This window comes from Magnolia sinica, chromosome 17, assembly GCF_029962835.1.
Source record: "Magnolia sinica isolate HGM2019 chromosome 17, MsV1, whole genome shotgun sequence".
NCBI lineage: Eukaryota > Viridiplantae > Streptophyta > Magnoliopsida > Magnoliales > Magnoliaceae > Magnolia > Magnolia sinica.
The window spans coordinates 60,341,307-60,350,466 of record NC_080589.1 but is presented as its reverse complement, the minus strand read 5'-3'; the positions used below and the strand labels follow the sequence as shown (position 1 = coordinate 60,350,466).

At 38.4% G+C, this 9,160-nt stretch overlaps 1 non-coding gene across 1 annotated transcript; it reads right to left on the bottom strand.

Annotated features, from left to right (window-relative positions):
• Positions 1-8,031: 8,031 nt before the first annotated feature.
• LOC131232059 (small nucleolar RNA R71) lies at positions 8,032-8,138 on the bottom strand. The gene has a single exon (XR_009164664.1). It is a non-coding gene; the product is annotated as a small nucleolar RNA R71 (small nucleolar RNA).
• Positions 8,139-9,160: the final 1,022 nt, after the last annotated feature.

Sequence of the window (9,160 nt, the reverse complement as noted above, 5' to 3'; positions counted from 1 at the left end):
AAGGGAAAGAGAGGACGTGGGGGTGGGAGATTGAAGGAGAAGCTGTGCAGACGTCAGGGAGAGAGACAGAGTATTGTTTTATTTGTTTTAATGTTTTTTTTCTTTTGAGGATAGCCTAATCATGGTTGGCTAAACCTCTTAGCTAGGGCTAAGAGGTGAAGCTTGTAGAAGATAGGAGACTTTATTTTACGCCTTTAATTTAATTTATGAACTGAATTTGATATTAGTTTGATTATTAAGGGAATGTTTATAGTTTTTAATAGTCTGTTGTGACTAAAATTATAATGGGTCTGCGATAGCTTGAGCATGTTCCTTTCCTTTTGATGTTTATGACGTCAAGAAGCCCGTCAGGAAGCCCTGTTGTTCACCATTATCTCCTGGGCATGGTCGGATGATGGTACCCTTTCTCTGAATTCCTTAAGTTTTAGATAATTATTTCATCATTATTTCTCAAATTACGCTCGATTTAGATTTCATCTCATTCTAGTTCTAGTTCTAGTTAGTTTCAGATTACATACAAGTTTCAGTCCCTTGGGATTCGACCTTGGTCTCACCGAGTTTATTACTACATCATAACCCTATACTTGGGGAGTGAACACTGACTCAACACTAATTAAAAACGTAGGAGTAATCCCAAAAGCCAGTTGCTCTCAGAAGCATATTGAAACTCCGTATCGAACTTGGACCGCAGGTCGAAAGTCCAATGACCGCGAAACTATAGGGTTATGATCGTCTTATTTGGCTTGACAACAAATGCGGGAATCGAACCTAAATAGTATTCAGAGCCACACAACTTGAGCCTTGAGCGAAGTATGTGAGAAACGCGAATATCTTTAGAAGATGTAACGAAACTTAAGTAAATTGGGCCTTTCACTTGCGGGTGAAATTTAAGATTTTGGACCATCTGTTTCTGACCAAACTTCACCCATGGATCAGGAAAATTTCTCTACACATATCTGTATACTTGTGGCCCTGATCGAGGGACAATGACCGTTGATCTGATACTGGTCCTCCACGGTCGATCTGCTAATCCGATTGTACTGAAATCACAAACTCGCTTAGATCCATGGTCAGGGAACTTGCTCTATGACATAGGTGAGTAATGAACCTTCCTAAGGGCCCTGTTTGTCAAAAACAGACTCCCTTTGGTTATAACTTAAGTATACCATGGCCCTGGCGCCATTGACACCAGTTCTGAGCCTATTTAAAGGCCTTAAACCACTTCACCCCTCTCATACGAATTTTGCTCCAAACCCTAGGAGAGAGAGAGAGAGAGAGAGAGAGAGAGAGAGAGAGAGAGAAGGAGAGATAAGAGGAAGGAAGAGAGATTCCTGGAGATCTTTGCTGGGATTCTTTCCCACATTTCCACGTACTGATTCACCTCTCTATTACGCTACACGACTCATTTCAACTACGATTTGGGTAAGAAATTCAAACCCTAACACCGTAATTAAGGTTTAGAATAGTCGTTTGTCGACCTAGTTAATGGATTTCATGGTTTAGGTACCCGTTGTTCCAATGTAACATTCGAACCGCATCCAAATCGAGTATTCCGATGAAAGGTGCGGACTATAAACATTTAGGTTATGGTTTTTAAGGCTTTCAATGTCAGCAATGATTTATGTCTAACTTGATTGCTGTCATATGATCTTGTTATGATGTTTTTGATAAATTATACATATGTGAACTATGTTGAATATAAAATGCATTCCATGTCTTTGTTGAAATGTTTGAATGGGTATGAAATTCTGATTTATGCTTGACATGGCTGTAAATCTAGGATTCATGTTTGTTGTATGTATCACGGTCTCCTTGTGTAATGAATTGCTATAGTTCATGTCGTAACTAATCTAGTCTATATACTTAGTAATGTGTAGTCAAAGTGTTTGATAAAATATCTAAATGAGAATTTGTTGATGGATTGTATTTATCAAGGGTATTGAGATAGGATTCTCGATCACCTTATCCATATGTATGGTTCCTTCATGAAATCTGAATTTTGTCTACACGATTTATGGATGAAATCCAATGTTTGGTAACATGTTTAATATGTTTGATGAAATGCTCAAATGAGATATTGCTTTGAATTGTTTGTCAAATACTGATATGATTTTCACATGTATTTACATGCTACATCTAAGTAAGATTGGGACTACAACGTAGTCCAGGCAGTCGGTAACAATTCCTGTTTAAGTGGCCGAACTAGTCTTGCCACATTTGATATGTTCGGTGAATTCGGGTCATACGATGATTGTCGACAGTGCTTAGGCCACGAGGAGTGCTTACGTGCTCCATGTTGATTAATTCGGTGTATGCTCGTACCAATCGAACTTGTCTAATAAATTGATTGGCCTATTGTGTGTTTACCATGTATGGACATCACTGCTTGAATCTAAGGTACCACTTACCAATATACAGACCCGCTTCAACCATGGTATTACGATCCACTAAGACTCATGAGTCAGGCATGGTGGTATGGGATACTGTGGTTGAGCTGTCGGCCTACGCTGGGGTGACGAGCCTCCTCGTAGTGATCAGTGAGCAACCCAAACTCGTGAGCCAAATACGGTAGTATGGGACGCTATATTCGAGCTGTCGGCCTACGCTAAGGTGATGAGCCTCCCCGTAGTGACCTTGAGTATAAACTCTTGAATTTGCCTATCCATTATTTTTCATTAGGGGTGATGCCCTACAACTTGCCTATCGTATATGGTTAACTAGGATTAACGACCCTAGATGGATCCTCTGGTTTGGGTAAATGATAAAAAGGGAGGTATCTTAGCTTCCCAAATCTACTGTATAAATAGCCTAATTAAGTACTTGGCTAACACGACTATGCACCGCACTGCATATGCTTTGGCGAAGAAGTGCACATTTAGGGAGTTTGCCATGCGCGAATGGTTGATGAAGTCCCTTGAGGGAGCTTCGTGCGAGGGCATACATCATTATTGCATATTACCCCTTTATTAATAAGAGTAGTTAGGAAATGCTTGTTGTATTGCTTTATCATCACTGCTTAATTGAATTGATAACATCTTAACCTTTGTCTTATAGTACCACTGAGTTGATCACTCACTCCCACTTTGGGACAGTGTTTTAAAACACCAATCAGACTCTATTATAGATGTAGGTGATAAGGATGTATATGCAGCGGAGTTGGACTTCGTAGATGAGGAGGAAGAGTGCTCCTATGTTCAGCTCTCTGGTAGGTCTATGTAGATCTCGTGCTGCTTCGATGGGATTATAGGGTTATATGGATTAGTCGGACATTTAAATTTTGACATTTTATATATTTTGAGACAAGACATATATATATATATATATATATATATATATATATATATATTCAGCCCAGTAACATACTCATACTCTAGAGGTTGTGACACACGTATATACTTTATATATCTATCTCAGTCTTCCACTTGCTTAATTACATTAACTCTAGGGTATGGTATGTTGATGTAGTATAATCCCTCTCATATTTAATGCACTAATATGGACAACATTTAAATATCATTATCTATATTGCATAAGTGATGCGTTGGATCTCGGGAGTTGAGCTTTGCTCGACCCTCGAAATTGGGGACGTTACATGCCCCCTCATGAAAACCACAACAAGAAGGGGATCATTATCTCTTACAAATATTCCCAAGGCCCACTTGTCTAGGAATATGGCCACTCATAGTCAACGGGAAGGTCCACCACCTCGCAAAAGAACTTAACAGCCTGGGACCCACTGCCTAACCTAGCTAACCCGTCAGCTACCCCATTAGCCTCCCGCAGAGTATGCTTAACTATAACTTCAGCATTGCATTTGAGACTTTCTATACGAGCACTCCAGTACCACGTCCTCCATGTATTAGTGATGCCCTTGTTCACCATGTCAACCACAAATATTAAGTGACTTTCCACTATGATTTTGGTGAATCCAAGCTCCACAGAAAAGGCTAGACCTCGAGCCAAGTCCTGAACCTCAGCCTGATTATTACTCCCCACACAATAACCAAATGAAAAACTGAAAACTAGGTTCCCTAGACTGTCTCTAATTATCCCACCCCCACATGATCGCCTAGGGTTACTGCGCGCTAAACCGTCAACATTAACTTTAACCTAACCCCTGTCCTATTTCTTCTACCTCACAACCGAAAATTTGATGACCTTGGGAAGGGGACAACTGATTTTCAAAATCTAAAAAGACATCTCTAGTGGGATAGATGCATGTTTCTAGGAGGTGAAGAGATTGGGAGATTAGATGCATCCACTTCTAAATATGAGAGATCACCTTACTATGGTCCACGGGGCTCATACCTACTTTCATTTCTTTCCTTCTAAATTCCCAAAAGACTAGAGAAGGCGGCATGCCGACTAATGATGTAAGATAGTTCATCACAGAAGCCACTACCCAACATTCGATAGTGCTCTCACTAGCTAGCTGGTTGTCAAAGAAAGAAATGTAAAAAATGAGAGATACAAAAGACCACACCTTGGAAGCGAGCTCACCTTTGGAGAAGAGGTGATCCAATGATTCTTCATAGGGATCCGAAAGAGGGTTTCTACCGTAGCCACAATATTCACACTTCGATGCCAAGAGAATTTCCTTAATTAGCTCGAATTATAACATCCACCTAGATCGCAGCCTTGATCATCTTTTAGGTAAATAGAGAGATTTTGGGTAGTAATTTAGCATGCAAGGCCCACCTTTCATAGGCTTTCCTTGTCCCTAGTTTTCTACAAGCTTCCCATGCTGATTTGATACTAAACTCCCCTAAAGAATTTAACAACCATACCATCCTATCATTCCTAATAGAAGTACAAAAACCCTCTTTTTTAAAAAATTTGAGCATTTGCTTTAAAAGAGCAAAGAGATCTTTCGGCAGCTATTGGCACAACTCACTGAGGGGCCAAAGGCCTGTCTAGTCCTCCGACCAAAAATTATAGCCACTAATACCCACCAGCTTTTAAGCATGATATTGAATAAATGGGAGAGATTGCTGATAGATTTGAAGAAGAGGGAGAAAGAATTCTTGGGTGCACCAGCAAGCTTGCTGGGAGGGAGCTAACCATACTTGGACCTCAAGAATTCAGCCCACAGGTTATGCAGATTTTTGAATTTGAATGTCCATGCAAGCTTCATCTGAAGGCTCTTCATGATGTCCTTGAGGAGCTTAATGCCTAGACCACCTTTGTTTTTCGATCTCGTAATGCGGTTTCAACTTACCCGGTACAATGTCTATTTCCCATATCCCAAACCCGAAAGAAATTCAGGAAACATCTCTCTAAGGCTTTCAACACTTGTGCTGGAACATTTAAGTGCATCTAGAGTATGGATTAGAATGTTGGGCAACACATGATTTATGATGACCAGCCTTCCAGCTTGAGAAAGCAATCATAACCAAAAAAATAGGGCAACACCAATGGATAAAAATCGTTGGTAATGACCTTCCTCGATGACTAAAAGCCATCGGATGGTCTGTTTGGAAAGGGGGCGTCGGCATTGCTCGCTGACGGATTTAAACCGTCAGAGTTTTCGACGATTAAGTGTTGAGGGTCAAATATTTCATATTATCCCCCATTTATTACATGGTTTTATGAACATGATAATGATTAATGTTCTATTTTAATCATATTTGTGTTGCAAGGTGAATTTAAGAGCTTGGATTGAAAATGATGAAAAAAGCATGGATTTAATGTTCAAGAATCATCAAAGCAAGGATGGATCTTATGAGACCAAAAATGAAGAATTCACATGCCAAAGATACAAGAAAACCATATGAGGAATGAAGAAAATTGAAGACTTGAAGTGAAGAAAATGAACCCTAAAAATCTGCCTACTTCGACTAGTCTAAGCTCTCCTTCGACCAGTCTAAGGCTCCTACTCGACTAGTCGAAGAATCCTCGACTCGAACTCCAACAACAAAATCCTTTAATTTCCTGTCATCCTTAACCAATCAAAGTAAAATCTCGACCATTCGAAGGTGCCCTTGACTAGTCGAAGGTTTTCCTCAACTCGTCTAAGGTTACGTAGACAGCACACAGACTGCGTAAATTTGAGGCAGTTTCCAAATTTTTCCAAGTTGGCACGAAAGTTGGAGTTGCAAAACTATAAATAGGAGACTGTATGATGTTCCCAGGAATCTTCTAGGGTTTGAGGAGTGGAGCAAAAGCGTAGAGAAGCCGTCGCCAAGAGTTTTTCTTTCTCTTCCTTAGTCATTTTTCATGCTTTCTTCTAGGGTTTTACTTCTAATCATGTATATGGTTAGCTAAACCTCTTAGCTAGGGCTAAGAGGTAAAGCTTGTAGTGTGATGGGATATTTTCTATTTCTTTAATTCATGTTTAAGTTGAACTATCTTTTATTCTCAGTTGATATTTAAGAAATACTTTTAGTTTTTATTGGTTTGTTGTGACTCAAATTACAATAGATCTGCAATAGCTTTGAGTATGTTCCTTTCATGTATTGAGATTATGAAATTAGGAAATCCTATTGTTCACCATCGTCCCTTGGGCATGGTTGGGTGACGGAATCCCTTATAATCTTTATGATTCTCTTATGTTTGGTTATGAGATTGGTATATCTTATTGTGAGTCATTGTCTCCTGGGCATGGTTTTATGATGGAATTACTTCCAGTTCTCACAACTCTCATCCATTTAGAAATAGATCAAAGGAAGTTCATATTTGGTTTTATTGAGATATCTTTCAATTAGATAAGATGGGACTCTGATTCCAGTTGTGTCCTTGAAACAAGTATAGATCTCCCTGATCTCTATAAGTAGATCCTTAGAAACCCTAGTTATCACTTTTGAATTTGTTAGTTTTAATCACTTTAATCATAATTATTCTCTCAATTAATTCATATTTAGATTCACATTTTCTTCTAGTTCTACTTCTAGTTAAATTTATAATACACATGAGATTAGTCCCTGTGGATTCGACCTCGGTCTCACCGAGTTATTACTACATCGCGACCCTATACTTGGGGTTGTGAATAAGTTTTTAGTGCCGTTGCTGGGGACTAACGGTTACATTTTTCTAAGATTAACTAGTTTCCGAATTAGTTTAAGATTAGGATTTTTCTATTTTTTATTTTTAGGATTAAGATTTTCTAAATTATTTTAGAAACTAACGTAGCTTTCTATACATTTATAGGTTTAGAAACTTTCCTAATTTTTTTTAGAAACTTTCCTTTTTTGTTTTTCTTAGATTTAGTTTCTAATTTTAGTTTAGAAACTTTTTTTTTTGTTTTTAGAAACTAGGTTACTTTCTTATTTCTTTGTTTTAGAAACTAATTCACTTTCTTGTTTCTTTTGCAGGATCCTAACATAGAGCCTTATAATTTAGTAACTTCTTTCTAATCCTCTCTCTCTCTCTTTCTCTCTCTCTCTCTCTCTCTCTCTCTCTTTCTAGTTCTAGATTTCTATTTCCCTTCTTTCTTTTAGGTTTAGGTTAGAGTCTAAAATTGAGGGCTGAGAGTGTTTCATGCCTAAGTGGGTCCGTGATAACACTCGATGTCTCTTGAGTGAAGGAGGATTGGTTGAGGGGTTATCTATCCATCATAGGATTAGACACCACTTGAGATACACTGAGTTGATTGAAGTTATGGTTGCCAATCAATTGACCAATCTACATCAACCTATGGTTGAAGAAGTCTAAGACAAGAATGAGGTGCATTAAGCACCCCCGCCTCATACTTTACAAGATTATCTACAACCAGCGGGGGTGAACACATTCTCATGCATGGTTTTCCCAGAAAATTTGGGACATATGGATATCAAGCTAGGGGTGATCCAACTCCTTTCAAAATTCCATGAGCTTGAATCTAAAAATCCATATTTACATGAGTTTGATGAGATCATAGCCACTTTATATTTTCCTAATGTGTCCGATGACATGGTTAGGCTGAAACTCTTTCCCTTTTCTATAAAAGAGAAAGCTAAGATGTGGTTGCATTCGCTACGTCCTTGATCTATTAGTAGATGGAATGATATGATAAGGGAGTTCATAAAGAAAATTTTCCCACACCATAAAACGAAGACCCTCAGAAAATCAATCATAAACTTCGCCCAAAAGGAAGATGAAACATTCTTCTAATGTTGGGAGCGGTTTAAGGATTTTGTCAGTTTATGTCTACAACACAGTTTTGAAACGTGGTGTATTATACACTTTTTCTATGATGGACTAACATCTTCCATGTGCTAATTGGTCGAGACAGTGTGCAATAGAGAATTCATGAATAAAAATGTCAATGATGTGTAGGATTGTTTGGACAAGCTTGTTGAAAATGCACAATCATGGGACACCTCCCCAAAAATGAGCACTACTTTTAGGCCCACTCAATTAAAGGAGAGGGGAAGAATATATCTTCTAAAAGAGGATGATGATATCAATACTAAAGTGGTTAATCTCATAGGGAAATTTGAGGCCATGGAACTAAAGAAGGATAAGGCTAAGGAAACTGTTTTTGGTATTTGTGCTTGCAACGTTCACATAACTAAAAATTGCCCAACAATACATGCTTTTCAAGAGGTACTAAATGAGCAATCTAATGTCGTAAATAATCACCAAAGACCTTTCAATGGGCCCATCTCTAATACATACAATTCTAGTTAGAAAAATCATCCAAGTTTTAGTTAGAGGAATGGACAAACTACTCACTACAAGAAAAACGGGCAAAGGCTATAGACAAAAACTATAGCAAAAGCCCTTTTACTACGGATATGATCGGTAGCACGTCCGTCGCTATTGGTGGGGTAGCTAAAGATCCAGCTACGGACTAAATCCATAGCAATAGATACCAATTGTTACGGACTATATCCGTAGCAATAGATACCAATAGCTACGGATATAGTCTGTAACAATAGGTACCAATAGCTACGGATTATATCCGTGGCAATAGCTTTAGCTACCCCATCAATAGCAACGGACCTACTACGGAGCATATCCGTAGCAAAAGGGATTTTATCCGTAGCAGTAGATACCAATAGCACCAACTATATCGTAGCAATAGATACCAACAGCTACGGACAAAAGCCATAGTTATAGCTTCGGATTATATTTTTAGCTATTTTTTAAAAAATTGTAATAATACGATCTGTTTTCATTGCAAGAACCTGCTGTGATTAATAACTCATCTAAGATTAATGTTAATAGAAATAGTACATAA